Source organism: Aotus nancymaae, unplaced genomic scaffold (assembly GCF_030222135.1).
Source record: "Aotus nancymaae isolate 86718 unplaced genomic scaffold, 86718_ANA_hifiasm-v0.15.2.pri h1tg000015l_1, whole genome shotgun sequence".
NCBI lineage: Eukaryota > Metazoa > Chordata > Mammalia > Primates > Aotidae > Aotus > Aotus nancymaae.
In genome coordinates this window covers 12,226,905-12,242,433 of record NW_026988427.1, presented here as the reverse complement: position 1 = coordinate 12,242,433, position 15,529 = coordinate 12,226,905, and the positions used below count along the sequence as shown (strand labels likewise).

Genomic DNA, 15,529 nt, shown 5'->3' with positions numbered 1-15,529 from the left:
ACCACCCGAAATGAAATGAATGGAAGAATGAGCCAGATAGAGTCAACTCACTTAACCAAGTGGTCTTTTCCTTAGTTCCCTACAACTGAGTCTCTGTGACACCTGATGTTCTCTCCATAGGTCTAAAGTGCCAGGACCTGCACAGATACAGTTTAGCCAATTCTATTATTTAGCATAACTTGCACAAGAGAATTTAAAGTCTGTGGTATACTCTTTACAGTAGAATCTGCTATAGAGCCTACCATGAGGGATACATTTCTAACCATTGCCCTTTTTATTCCAAATCATGGAAAAAGGACCTAACAAATGATGCCCTTCTAGAAGAGGGAAGGCTCCTGGCAATGTTCTCTGTAACCCATGATGTGGGTTAAGAGGCGTGAACCAATGTTCTGTTTCTGAGTCATTATGAGGCAACACTATGTACCATTAAAGTTTCTCACCTATGATACATTGGGCCTTCATCTTTTATCTATCAGGTTACAAGATTATCCATGTATAAAGCTGGCTGCAAAATCCTTCACAAATAAAAGTATACCCCATAAGTGCACACAACAGACCCCCTTCTCACTTCTATTGTTCATAGAGGCATAAGCAAGGGAAAAAAAATTCAAAGATAAGAGTCTCACGACAGTAGAGAAGTTTTAATCCAAGATCTTCAGAAAAATCTGTTGACATCGAAGATGTCATCTTCTTCTGGGGAGAAACTTGCCTGGTTAGCTTTACCTTAAGGGTTTCAATGCATGTACTGTTCCAAGGGTGTGGAGTGACACTCCTCAGTTGTGAGCCTTATGACCACGGTCCAAGATCCTGATGTTTTATTGCAGTGTGCACGGCAAGGGAAGTTTTTCTCTGATGTTCTCAAAGAGCCCATCTTTGGGTTCTAGACTGTGAAGGGATTGATTGTCCTCAGTGAACCATAAAAAGCTCTTCACCTGGTGAAAATACACTGAAGCATAATAATCTCCTGTTACAACATTAACCCTCCTGCATGGGAAAGCTTTCATACAACCAGAAAACATACAATGAAAATGAAAACTGAATGAAATCCCTTTATAAATGTTTAAATGGCCCCTCAGGTAGGCAAATGTACATGATGCTTTGATAGTCTGACAAACTAAACATTGGTTAAAAACTATTTAACAAGTTATAAGTCACCACCCCAATACATTTAATTTGGATCATTGTGTCCTTTCCAGATGAGTCATGGAATGCAGCACTTTTAGTAACAAAAGCTTTAAGGATTCAGGAAGGACAAGGCGGCTGTCCTGGTTCTCCATGAATCCATGCTTAACACTGGACTTAGGTCCTCTCGGGGGCCGAGCGTTTCTCCAAGTTGGGAGCACAGCATGGATAAGTGATGGGTTACCACAGGTAATGTGACTTAGACCGTGGAGTTCGTTCCAACTGTGTACCTGAGCGATTTCAGTACTGGCTGATTCAGCATGCAAACCTGCTCAAGTATTTCTTTGGTATTCAATTAATTTTTGTTCTATTCGGGTTAGCAATTTTATAAGCCAGTCTTTTCATAAGTTCCAGCAATTCTTACCCAGTCCAGATGATGTGATTTTAAAGTTATTAGAAACCTGCATTCAATAGTGCTTTTCGGCGTCCTGCCACCCTTTCACGGACCTCCTGAAAGACACCATGTTCTCGGATTCTGTGTGCATCAGCCTGAAGCAGTTCACTGAGGAAATGACTCTGAGTATCATAAAGACGTTACAGTAACCACATAACCCTAATGACGAATGGCAGCATAGGCTCAAATCAGAATTTTAGAAATCCCATACAACTTTGGAACGTATGTTAATATCATTCACTAAAATATAACCTGAAGAAGGTTAAACTTTATTTTGACACCATTCTGTACTGAAAAGTCCAAAATGTTTCTTAAAAAATAACTATAATAACATTGGAGTAATCAAAGGACACTTCCTGTGCAAGGGATGGAAAAATCTCAATTAAAAAGCAGCACAGAAGTGCGTGGCCCGCCGGGAGGATACGGCCAGGCCCGTAGGCGACGCGGCGGCACCAGTCGAAGGAGGCGGGCAGGCCAGGCCCACGAAACGCGAGGAGGGCTGGGCTGCCCATCAGACTCCAGCGGCCATTGTCCCGCCTGCGTCTGCCTCTGCGTCTGCGCCTACGCGGAGGCCTCCTTCACACTGCGCCTGCGCCAAGGCCGCCTCCTTCACACTGCGCCAAAGCCGGCCTCCTTCACACTGCGCCTGCGCCAAGGCCGCCTCCTTCACACTGCGCCTGCGCCAAGGCCGCCTCCTTCACACTGCGCCTGCGCCAAGTCCGCCTCCTTCACACCGCCAAAGCCGGTCTCCTTCACACTGCGCCTGCGCCAAGGCCGGCCTCCTTCACACTGCGCCTGCGCCAAGTCCGGCCTCCTTCACACTGCGCCTGCGCCAAGTTCGGCCGCTTCCACATTGTGCCTGCGCTGGGGCTTCCTCCGCACAAGGCCTGTGCCGAATACAGGCCGCCTCCACACAACGCCTGCGCAGCAGCCTCCTCACCTCATCTGCTCTGTGCACAGGCGGGTCTGGCTGATCCACTGCGTGTTCCTGTCGGCTCACGGAGGCCGCCTCGCGCTCCTCCCCCATTATGTTCCTCACCCCCTTCAGCTCTGTTTCCGGCTCTTCACTCTGCGCTTGCGCAGGAGTCGCCCTCGCGCCCCTCCTCTCTGCGCCTGCGCGGAGGCCACCGCCTCCCCAGCCCGTGCGCTCCCTGTGCGTCGTCTGGGGCGCGCGCCGACCCGCTCCGCTTACGCATGCGCAGCAGCCGCCCTGCGCCGGTGCCGGGGGCGGGTTCCTGTGACCGGGTTTAAAGGCGTGGGCGCCCCCCACGCAGGCGCAAGTGCTGCTCGTCGTTTTATTTATAGCGTTAGGTTTTCCTCTTTAGAACGTTAAAAAAAAGTTGTGAAATAAATATTAGCCGTCCTCATACATACTCGGAACGTCCGTCCTTCAGGTTTTGTCCGCGCTGATTTTGGTCCTAGAGCCCGGGGCGCCCGCGCCCCCCTGCCCGGCCTCGGCGGGGACGCGGGACTGGAGCCCCGGACCGACCCTGACGGTCCCACAGGCGGTGGCGGGCGGTGACCGGTCCCGACCAGCCCTGACCGTCATGGCAGCGAGCAGGCTGGACTCGGCTGTGGGGGGCGAGGGGAGCAGGGCGGGGTGACACCCGGAGAGCGTCCCGGGGAGCGCGAGCTTCCGAGGGCGTGGGGACCCTGGTGGCCGTGGAGGGGAGGACAGGGGCGGGGTGGTTGCCCTGCAGAGGCCACTGTTCCAGAGGAAGCTGGCTGCGTGCGAGCTGGGTCCCCTTTGCTTCTCCCTGGGACCGCGGGCTCCACAGGGCGCCTCCGAGGCGCACGTGCACACGAGGTGACCCGCAGTCCAGACCCGGGCAGGGCACAAGCCGGGGAAGGAGAGGCCGGATGTTGGCCCGGGGGTGCTCAGTGAACCCCCAAGGTCGCGGAGACAGCAGGCAACAGCAGAAGGAGCTCTGCGGTCGGAAGCGAGGGCCCGGAGTCCTCCCCAGGCGTGGACGGCGGAGAAGCCCCCGTTCAGGCCCTGCTCACTTGCAAAGTGCTCCGGAGCTCCGGTGCTTCCAGCAGCAATCCGAGCTGGTGACTCTCACGCCGGTCACCCGCTGGGTTTCCTGAGGTCTGAGGACTGGGGCTGAGGATTCTTGGGCACTGGGGTTGGGGGGCGGGGAATGTCCTGTCCCGGTCTGTGCTTGTTAAAGACGGCCAAGGTGCCTTTATTCAAAGGTGGTGGGGGCTGCTAAAGCGAGGTGTGGGGTTGCGGGAGGCAGGTCCAGCTTGACTCCGAAAAGAAAAAGTGGGAATCGACAGCCAAGGAGTAGGGTCGGGGGTGGATAGAACATTCCTAAGGTGAAGGGTCAGGGGCAGGGCAGATGCTGGCTGCATAGACTTGACAGGGTTTTTGCTGAAGGCAGGCAGCGTGGTCAGATACCAAGGTTGGGAGTTGAGGACTTTGGTCGGGGATTTTCACTAAACCGACTCAGCACGATTCTTGCTAAATTGGCCTAAACCGGCCAAGGTCAGGGACTGGTCACAGGGAGGGCTCCGAGGAGCCTGACTCGAGTGTGGTCAAAGGAGAGGGTCTTTGTCATGTTTTAAGAGGCAAGAGTGAAATATTAGTGAGAGACAGTGAAGGGATCACGCCCAGGCCAGCAGTCCCTCGTTTGAGATGAGGACAGGCTGGTCCAGGAGGGACTGCAGGAATATTGGGCACCTGGGACTGCAGAAAGCGGGAGCCCAGCACCAGAGCAGCCCCCCGCCCCACCAGGCACACTTCAGTGTATCCTGCCTTGTGGGCGTGGCAAGGCCAGACCAAGCTGGATGTAAACCAATCCCAGAATCCGGCCTAGAATTTGGATTGCAGTTTTGTTTTAGATGATATTGATGCTTGATCTCTCTCCTCCTCTCTGCCCTGCGCTACCCCCAGCCCAAGACTGAGTCTTGCTCTGTCGCCCAGTCTGGAGTGCAGTGGCACCAACTCGGCTCACTGCAACATCCACCTCCCAGGTTCAGGTGATTCTCCTGCCTCAGCCTCCCAAATAGCTGAAATTACAGGTGCACACCACCACACCCAGCTAATTTTTGTGTTTTTAGTAGAGACGGGGTTTCACTTTGTGAGTCAGGCTGGTGTCAAACTCCTGAGCTTGTGATTCACCCACCTCAGCCTCCCGAAGTGTTGGGATTACAGGTGTGAGCCACCTTGCCTGGCAAGAGGGTGAGGATTTCCACATATGAATTTGGGGGCTGCAAACATTCAGAGCACGGCAAAGCATAAGGTGCTTTCCCCCACATGCTCGGGTTGATCCAGTGTGTCACGATAGCAGCCATGTGGAATTGTTATTTTTTCTAGAGAACTCCATCTGGGACCCCTCTGATGTCCTGGAGCACCTGGGTGGGCCATTCACGGTGTGCAGCATGTGGCTGTCCTCTGGGGACTTCTGCTGTTTCTGTGGGTTCTGTCTGTATCTGGGTCCCTGCAGGAACACAGGACACATTAGCGTCATCCCCAGAGGGCTTGGTAAGGGGACTGTTTGCAGAGACATAGGCAGAGTGCTGGAAAGCTACCAAAAAAGTGCAGTGTTCTAGGCCTAATAATAGCAGAGCTGTTCTCACCCTGGTCTGAAGGGATGAGGGGAGGAGCAGTTAATGGATTCTGGAAGTCAAGTTGCACACAGTCACCTTGAAAGATGCTATGACCTTCACCGAGGGCCAGAGAGAGACTAACGTGACCCCATAAGAGAGTAAAACCTGGACTTACGCTCCCGCCTCCTGCCATTCCCTGCCACGGATCCCCACTGGCAAAACAGGACTGGAAGCCAGCGGCATAGAAGCCAATGGATGAAGTCCACAGGCCGGCCTCCCCGAGCGCAGCCTGGACAGTCCACGGGAGGCATCTCCTTTCTTAGGCGTCCCACACCGCATGCTCCCGTTCAGCCTTGCGGAGGCGGAAGCTTAGAGTGGGTCACGGTGGGCACATGGACGCTGCAGACGTCAGCACGCGCTACAAACCAGGGCCGTCCTTTAACTCAAAAGTGATGGAGAAGACGTTAATCAGCAGATGAGACTTAAAATTGTGTTGACGCCGATACATTGTGAGTAGAAAAAAAAATGAAGGAAATCTTCTGGCATTAAAAACAGTTACTCAATTCAGCAGAGAAGTCACTGGCACACGAGCTCACACTGACTTCTTCGTTGTTTTGCTTTCGTCCGACTCGTTAATGCAGATGAGAACACCCAGCAACGTCTGTGTAGGACCTGCCCTCCCTGGTCAGACATGGCTGTAGGTTCCCTGCGGATACAGGTTTGCCAGAATTGAACAGATGTTTTCCGCGAGAATCGATTGATCATACAGAATTTACAAAAACGAGTGCCGTATACTGCAGATGTTTGATTTTACTAAAAAGTGTGATGAACTTATCCATGTATGTACGCGCGTGCGTTTCTGTTCCTGAGATCCAGCTGTGAACCGTTTACCAGCACATACATGCTTTTTTTACCCACTAGGTAAAAATCTTCATTTATCACGTCAAATTCTCGTAGTTTTGGTATTGCAATTTCACAGATGCTGCACTTTCAGGTACTGTCAGGTGGGTTTCTAAGGAGGTTGACTTACCTCATGGTACACCGACTTTGCATAGTTTGATCATATTTAACTCCTATTCTAATTGTCGGAAATCATCGATTTAGTCAACAGATGCTCCTGTGGTCTTTCCCGAGCACATCCTGGCCAAGGATGCTGTCCTCAGGAGATTTGAGAAGTCCTGTGAGGATCACATCAGCATTTTCAGATACTTACAGAAAGGCCAGAGGGACTGACCCCGAATTATCAGTATAAGCTTGACTGTGAGATAACAACACCGTTTTATGTTTGCATGCAGAAAACCAATGCAAGAGGTTGATTACTCAAGATCTCTTATGTAATCCAGTAAAAAGTAGTTTCATTTTTTATTTCGTTTAAAAAGCATACCATTAACCTAAAGCCTGCTTGTAAAACCATTTCGTTGCTGCAGTCTTAGCTCAAAGCTCACCTGTATTTGGTGAGAAGTCCCTCACGCAAGGCTGCCCTGGCTGGGAGCTCTGAGCACTGGGACAGATGATACTGCTGATCCCACCGGTGCCGTCCGATTCCCTCTGCTCTAATGGAGGTCTTTTGCTGGTGTATCAAGTGGCATTTTCTGGGCTTGAGAGTCAATAATTCTTGGTGATCAAGTGCCTCTGCTCTGAAAATGCCTTTCTTTGTGGTATGAAGCTGTCAGTAGTGGAGACTGACCTTTTCATAAGTCAGTTAATTTTCTTTGCCCGAGTCATTTTTAAAATTAAATTTAATTTAATTGATTAATTTTTTGGGGATTATATTTTAAGTTCTGGGGCACACGTGCAGATCGTGCAGGATCGTTACATAGGTACACACATGCCATGACGATGTGCTGCATCCATCCCCCCATCACCTACATTAGGCATTTCTCCTAATGTTATCCCTCCCCAATCTCCCCACCTCCTGCTATCCCTCCCCTAGGCCCCTCACCTCCCAACAGGCCCCAGTACGTGAGCAACGGCAACAAGAGTCAAAATAGACAAACGGGAGGTAGTTAAACATAAGAGCTTCTGCACAGCAAAAGAAACTATCATTAGAGTGAACTAGCAATCAACAGAAGGGGAGAAAATGTTTGCAGTCTACCCATCTGACAAAGGGCTAATATCCAGGATCTACAAAGAACTTAAACAAATTTACAAGAAAAAACAACCCCATCAAAAATTGGGCAAAGGATATGAATAGACACTTTTCAAAAGAAGACATTTATGCAGCCAACAAGCATATGAAAAAATGCTCATCATCACTGGTCATTAGAGAAATGCAAATCAAAACTACATTGAGATACCATCTCACACCAGTTTGAATGGTGATCATTAAAAAATCAGGAGACAACAGATGCTGGAGAGGATGTGGAGAAATAGGAACACTTTTCCACTGTTGGTGGGAGTGTAAATTAGTTCAACCATTGTGGAAGACAGTGTGGCGATTCCTCAGGGACCTAGACATAGACATTCCATTTGACCCAGCAATCCCATTACTGGGTATATATCCAAAGGATTATAAATCGTTCTACTATAAGGACACATGCACACGAATGTTCATTGCGGCACAGTTTACAATAGCAAAGACCTGGAACCAACCCAAATGCCCATCGATGATAGACTGGACAGGGAAAATGTGGCACATATACACCATGGAATACTATGCAGCCATAAAAAAGGATGAGTCCCAAGTCATTTTAGAGAGTGAATCCAAACTCTCCAGCCTGTCCAACATTGGAGCAGGCATGGAACCTTCAGCTTTCCCAGTCACTAACCAGTTAATAAGGCCGTTGGAATGGGAAGAATCCAGGAACCTGCAGTGTGAGGCTGATTTGCTGTTTCTAGGGCTTGCCCGTCCAGAGCTGCTGCCTCAGGTGTGAGGGCGACTGCCCAGCCCCTGTGCCACCAGCCGTCCTCTTACCCAGACCTCAGGACCAGATGGTCCCAGGCTTCCAGCTGCAGGGTATGGGGACGCCACCCATGTGCACCGAGGCCCTCATGGCTCCTCCTGAAGGTCTCTTCTGTCAGGATAGGTGCTGGAGGGTTGAAGGGACTCATCCTGTTTCTCTGCCATCCCCTTTTCACGACCCGGAAACTTCAGTGACTGGGAGTAAACTAAGGTCAATATCACAGTTTCTTTCTCCTCGGCAGACTCTGGGGGCCGGTCCTCAACCGTGGCCGCCAGCCCCGGTCTGTCATCATCCTGATAATTTTCCAGAACTCCACCTGCAGCCGCCATCCAGGGCGGCCCTGCCCCACCTGCACCCTCTGTCCTTCCCTGGCTCCTCTCCGCACCGCGCTCCACAGGACCCGAGAGATTTCCACAGCAGGAGCTGAGCAGTGCTGAGCAGGCTGCCAGCCCACACCTCAGTGGTGCACTTTCTTCATGGGGACACGTGGGGTAGTCTGGGCTGGAGGACATGGGTTTGGGGCCACTCCTGAAAGTGGCAGAAGGTTGGCCCTACCCGGGACCCAGTGGTCACCTCTGCAAATGTCTGGGCTGGGCTGTCCCCTGCCCCAGAGGCCTCCCTCCCCAGAGCAGAGGTGGAGAAATCAGCCTCGAGAGGTTCACAGCACAGGAAGGATTTGGCCAAGCTGCCTCTGAATAGAGGCCCCCTGTGAACACAGGAGCTGTTTTATGGCAGTGGATTTAACTTGCAGGGACCCGAACACCTAGAGAACTCAGATGGGGAGACCATAGATGAAGACCTCTGGAGAGGCCGGGCAGCGAGTGGCAGTCCCACGAGCCACGGGCCATGGCCAGCCTCCTTTCAGGACACGGTTGAGCCTGGAGGAAAGAGGGGACAGGGGACCTTTCTGATTCTTTTTTCCTTTTCCCTTGGAATGAGAAAACAGCCTCAGTGGGATCCCGCTCGCATTCATAATCAGCGAAGCTCTTCCCCACTGACTGCCCCCTCCACAGGGATGGCGTTGCTCGTGGGGCATCATTAAAGAAAGAAACAATACTGGGGGCATTACCAAGACCGGACGCTTTCTGAGGCTGCAAACGTGACAGAGGACTCATGGTTAGATTATTATGAATGACGGACCAGCTTATGCATTTCACTGAAAGCTAAGCTGTCGCTGGGCGGTCCAGCTTAAGCCAACGGCTTAATTGTGACACAAAAGGTCTAGAAAGATTGCCTGGCCTTTTTCCATAAAGGATAGCCCGAGAGTATGGATTTTCTGGGCAGCATTTTATTCTTCGTGTGTGTGGCCAGTGCTCAGGGCCTGGGACCTGCCTTCGGTGCAGGGCGTCTTGCCTTTGGGATGGTGGCTGCTTCCGCAGGAAGAGCTAGGACAGGTGCCAGCCTGGGGCTGAGCTCTCCCCACATGGAGCTCCGAGGCCGATGACACATCCCTCAGAGGGCCTAGAAATGGCGGGCCCAGCTGAGTTGACAGCACACCTGGGCCTGGGCTGTATCAGCTCATGACCACAGCCTGTCCACTCAGAACGGTGCTCCGGAGAACAGGCATAGGCTTAGGCTCAGACAGACGGAGAAAATTCACACGCGATGGGCGGAGCACCTATTGGGTGGCTTGGCGGGGTTGCCTCATTTTTATGTGCAGAGCTGGGGCAATGGTCCCCCCACCTCCGAGGGCTCCCGTGGGACACACGTGAGGGGCTGTGTGGGAAGAGCCTCCTGTAAACCCGGCCAGGTGGCAGCTGCACCCTCTTCTGCCAGGTGTCCCCGAACACACCTGCCTACCCAGCTGTATTTCTGCTCACATCTCAGTGTGACAAGCAGCCTGGAAGGGCCATGCTCGAGGGGCTGGGGCCAGGAGTTCCCACCTGGTGCGCACACACTGCGACCTCCCAGACACCAGCAGGGGAGGGGACAGATGTTGTGCCGTGCTGTGCAGTCGACTTTCCAACAACTGATAGGGTGGGAATAATAATTCCCCTTCAGTTAACAGGGTCGGGGGCAACGGTGAGTGAGAACCGGACGAGCCAGAAGACACCCGTTGTGGACCTACTCGGCCATGAGACCTGCCTCTTGTACCTGCAGGGCCAACATAGTAGCCACTCTTCTGCAACAGGTCTGGGGACCAGGCGGCCAGGTGAACCCTGGGACATCGCAGAGGGTGCTGACGTGGGCTGCAAGATGCTGCATAGTAGAAGCTTCCGGGAAATAATTGCACGCTGGGCAGTGGTGTTTGGTATTCCCTGTGATTACGTTCAGCTGTCTGAACAGAAACCCAAATCACAGTGGATGAAACAAGACAGGGTGCCTTTGCTTTCAGGCACAGGAAGCTTGGAGGCTGGCACCAGCAGCCAGCGTGAAGCTCACAGGGGCTCCAGGGCCACAGGAGCACGTCTGCTTCTCCTGCACATCCCTGCTCCTGGCTTCTGTGCCCCCTGCCAGCGTGGCTGCTGGAGCTCCAGCCTTCTCATCACCTTGCTTGCGGGGAGGCTTCCAGGAGCTCTGGGTCAGTATTCCCGCGAGCACATCATCAACCCTAATGCACTTACCCACGTGCACCGGGCAAAGTTGGAGGGGTGGAGAAGGGCCTGGCAGTGCAGAGGCTGCAGGATTTCTGGACGGGGCAGCTATGGCCACATCAGGGTGGAGCAGTGCTGGGGGGAGGTGGCTGAGGGTTGTCACCTTGTAACCCTTCTGAGCCCAACCACCACACTGGTCTATGTCTCTTAGAAAATTCTGTGGCACTGAGGATCCACTGACATCCCTGCTCATAGCTGCTTCCCTCCTCCCACCAGACACTTTACCTCGCCGGCCCCTTTCGGTCACACAAATACGGCAGCAGGCGTGGATCCAATCACACCAACGTGATTTGTTTCACTTTTCTTCAGAAAGAGCCTGTGAAATATGAGTTTTGGTGGCAAAGTTTTCATCGTCAGAGCTCTTCACTCCCAGCAGACCGTTTGGGTCTCCACAGCAGCCCTTCCTTCTGGGGTGGGAATTGAGCTGGTCTGTCGGATGCCCCACCTCGTTCCAAATGGGGCCCATCAGGCCTCTGACGGAAATGCACGTGGTTCAAAGCAATGCCACACAAACCTGGTGGAATCCAAGTGAGGGAAACAGAGGCAGAAGAATCATGCGGCCCCAGGAAGCAACTCGAGACTGAAGTCTGTTAGCTCCCGTTCAGGCGCCAGAGTGAGCCACACCCTTGCCCGTGAGCTTCCTAGCGGCCAACGCAAAGAGGTGACTGAGGTCTGTGATGCACCAGAGTGAATGTGACAGAGTGCAGGGGATGCTCAGGCATAAGCCACCTGCCACTAAGAAAGAGGACCTTGAAGGCATGGATGCCACCTCTGCGCTGCACACACCTCCCTCCTGATACTCTCACTCACGGGGCCCAGTGGGGCTGAAACACCGAGGCTGACCCCTGCCTGGAGCCAGTGGAGAGAGCCAGGGAACATCTCCTGTGTCAGGAGGAGCGTGTCTGCATCTCCTCCAGCATCTCCCCGGCTCCTCTGTGGTCAGTGAAGAGTCCATGGGAACATTCGAGGCTTTGATCCTTGGTGAGAATCTCGGGTGAGATGTTAAACCCGGTGGCCAAGTGCAGCCCACCTTACACAGCGGATTTGCCTTCAGTAAGATGTGGGCTGTCTCAGAATCACCAGGGACATCTGATAAAAACAGATTCCTGGGACGCCCTAACCTATTGAACAAAATCCTTGCTGGCGGGGGCCCCGCGCTCTGCGTTTCGCAGCCTCGCACGGCGAGTCCCATGCTGGTTTGAGCCAGAACCACACATTTGATCAGTGATGAGGGTCACCGAGCTCACAAGGCCACAGCTGTTCCTGGCTGGGTGCGCTTGGGCACTTTGCCCATCTATGCCTCGAACTTCTCTGGTTCCAAGTAATAAAAACCAAGGCCAGACTAAATCAGACAAAATGACATTTAAAACATTATAAAGATCGGGCTGCAGCTGACGGTGGATCTAGAGATCCACACAGTTCACTGGCCCCCCACCCCGCCTGTGTGGCCTCACTCGCAGGCAGCTCCTCCGCATGGGGCAGGAGGCCGGCCGCCGTCAGCTTGGGTTCATGCGTTCTTAGAGCTGGTGATCCTGGACAAACGGCTTCTCTCTCTGTTCCTCAAACGAGCTCATCGCCTCCTTAAGGCTGAGCAGTGTGCTCACTGGGCCAATCATGCCTCTGAGGGGACAGACACTCTGAGGACAGTGCCCCAGGTCCCATCCTTGAGGGTCACATCCCCTGGGCTTCATAGCAGAGCAGCAGCAGCCCCTGCCAGGGTGAGTTTGAGGAATTCATGCACATGGGGAACGGCCGGCATTTCTGAGAACGAGGGTTTTTAGGGCCCCTCCCTCTAAGCCCTCCAGGCCCCGGGGGGACAGGTCCTGGTGTCACATTCACAGAACTGCAGGGCTCTGGCGACTTCCAGGACCCACACGCCCCCTGAGTGCTCCTCCGACCCCCACAGTGGCTGCCTGGATAGGGCTCCTCACCCGGCCAGAGTTAGGAGTGCAGCTGCCACCTCTGGGCCCACTCCAGGCCGCTCAGCACCTTGTTCATCTGCATCCATCATGGTTTTTAGGAAGGCAAGTTTCTCAGGAGCTCAGAAAATTAATTTCATAGCCATTGGGCTATCCCCAAAGTAACATGTAACAACTGTCACCATCGAGGCCTTTCATGAAGCCTGGGGCCATTTGCAAGGACTCCCGGGTGTGTGTGTGTGTGTGTTTTCCTGTGTCCTCTGAGTAAACACTGCGGTGAACAGAGACCTGGGGGCTTCTCGGCAAACGTGTGTCCTCACTTACGTGGCTGATGATTCTTCTTTAACTCAAGATGCAAGTACCAGGGGGCCCGGGTCTCCAGGGAAAGCTGGGCACATGCACGGGTCTGTGATGAGTCAGTTGAACAATTAGTTCTTAGGTAGCCATCTGAGTATAATCATTAAGCTGGAATGTAGGTTTCTTTAGAGGAACCTGTACGTCTCCATCCTGGTCGGTGGCAATGATGCGTTTCTGGGCATGAGATTAATTTGTGGAGGAATTCTCACCTCCTAGAGCCTGGCAGATGGCCGTCATGTGGAGCATTAGCCAGTGACCGGACAAGCTCCCTGTTCCCTGCTGGAATCTGCTTCCAGGAGCTGGGGAGAGGAGGCTGGACATTGCTTCTGGCCACTGCCGGCAGCCTGTGTATCCTCCTCTGACCCACCCTCCCCCAAGAGCGAACATCCCCGCTGGGGAAGACAACCTGTGGGCTCATCCCCAGCCGCTGCTGAGACTACTGTCATGCCCTTCAGCCCAGAGACTGTCTTTCCACCATGGCCAGATGCCAGCAGCGTTTATCCGCAGGACCCTGTAGGGCATCCCCTCTTCATCACTTTGGAGGTGACATGGTCTGCTCAGCAAAGTTCCCCCCCTGCAGCAGCTGCGTCAGAGGACACGGACAGTGGTTTTACAGCTATCGTGCTCAGAACAAACTTTCACATCCAAGAAATGTTGCGGGCATCCTGGAAAGGGTAAATCAAACCCGCAGGCCCTCACGGGCCCTGTGCGACGCGGTGCTGCCTCGGCACAGAAATATTTACAGCCAAGTTCCCATGTGATCCTGCGAACACAGCAACCGTCTTTGATACCAGTTCTCTAAAGTCTCTCTTCTTGAAAGCAGAGCGAGTTGTAGCCTGGCCTCCTTATCACGTCGGCCCGAGTTTCACAGTCTGCTTGGTTCCGGGTGCTGCGTTTCAGACCTGGCTGTGGCCTCATGCTCCTCACAGCATGGCACAGACACGGCTGGTACACCCATCAGTCTTGGCACCATGCCACGTGGGAGGGGTTCTACCACACCTTGAGCTCAGGGGGGCCAGCGGTGCCTGGGGGAGGGGGAAGCCCACGGCAGGCACGTGGAGGGTTCGCTGAGTGACTAACCCGTCCTTATGGAATGAGTATCAGCTCAGCAGGGGCCTCATCCTCGCCTGGAGACCAGAGCCATGCTGTTTGGTCAGCAGACCACTGAGGGGGTCAGCGCTCTGCTGCGGCTGCCAGGACTCCTCTTCCTCTGAAGACAGCCGCGTCTGGGGACCGCGAAGAGCTCTGCATGGAGGAGCAGTGCGGGATCACAGAATTCCACGCTTCCTGCTGATCGGTGATCTCCTCCTCATCCGTCAGCATCCACGCTTCCTGCCATATCGGTGATCTTGTCATCTGTCAAATCTCCTGCCCGTCTCAGAGCCCCCGAGGCTCCCACGGCAGACTTGAAGCTCATCACCAGAGGGACCCCAGGGGGCTGCAGGGGCAGGCAGCAGGCAGGCAGATCTGCTGGTTAAACGTTTGGGTCGGCCCAGCGGGAGGTGCTCCGTCGTGAGCACGCATGTCACAAGTTCCGAATCAGCACCTGCGTGAGGAACAGGCTCTATTTTTGTTCGGTTGCCAGAATGTCTCACAGCTTGGAAAACGAGCTTCCTATGGTGCTAGGAACTTCCCCACCAGGCACACACATTCATGTGATCAGGAGCCAGAGGTTTTTACAGGGTCCCCACCAGGACAGCGAGCGCCAGGACCCCACCTCTTGATTGCATTGTGTCTGCTCTACGTGACTCCGGGATATCCCCGGATAAAGTTGAACATACACAGACGGGGAACATCTGCTCTCCCCTCCCTGAGCGCCTCATCTACGTCCGAGGGCGGTGCCACATCTGAACGACAGAGTCTCTGTAACTTACGACCAGGCATATGGGGTGTGCGGAGAGACGCAGAGCCCTGTGATGGGAACAGACACGGGCTCTGCACAGGAGCTTCTGGTGACCTTGGGGTGGCATGTCACTGTGTCCAGTGGGTGGAGGAGCTCCAGGCTGTGGGCACCAGGCCATCCTATGGGTCAGGAGAGAGTCCCCGTGGCTACTCTGGCTAGGCCTGAGGTGGGAGTGATCGGGGGAGAGAGGTGATCAAAAATCAGAGGCACTGGCAGTACAGACCGAGTCCTGACCTCGGTGCAGCTGCTGCAGAGGCCCTGGCCAGAGCCCCATGGCCATCCTCCATCTGGCTGGGGTCGGGGTGTCCCTGGAGGTTCGGGGTGTCCCTATCGGGTCAGTGCCCTGGGCAGATCAGGTGTCCCAGGCGGATCAGTGTCCCTGGGTGGGTGGGTGTCCCTAATGGATCCACCTCCTGGCAGCTTGGTGTCTGTGGGCAGATTGGTGTCCCTGGGTGGGTGGGTGTCCCTGGCAGATCAGTCTCCTGGCAGGTTGGTATCCCTGGGCAGATTGGTGTCCCTGGGTGAGTGGGTGGGGGTCCCTGGTAGATCTGTCTCCTGGTGGGTCAGTGAGGTCGGCGTCCCTGGCAGATCCATGTCCCTAGTGGATCCCTCTCCAAAGCCGCATGCTGCTCCTCACCATGGAGGGAGGTGCTGGTGGCCAAGCCGTCCTCCCCAAGTGGGCACCCACTTGGAGGAAAGCATGTATGGGTCCCCTTGTTGGCTGG

General features: G+C 53.9%; 1 long non-coding RNA gene across 1 annotated transcript; it reads right to left on the bottom strand.

Moving 5' to 3' along the window:
• Window positions 1–620: 620 nt before the first annotated feature.
• On the bottom strand, window positions 621–2,633 carry LOC105707377 (uncharacterized). The gene is made up of 2 exons (XR_001105057.3): window positions 2,517–2,633; window positions 621–1,632 (listed from the first exon to the last, which is right to left on the bottom strand). It is a non-coding gene; the product is annotated as an uncharacterized LOC105707377 (long non-coding RNA).
• Window positions 2,634–15,529: the final 12,896 nt, after the last annotated feature.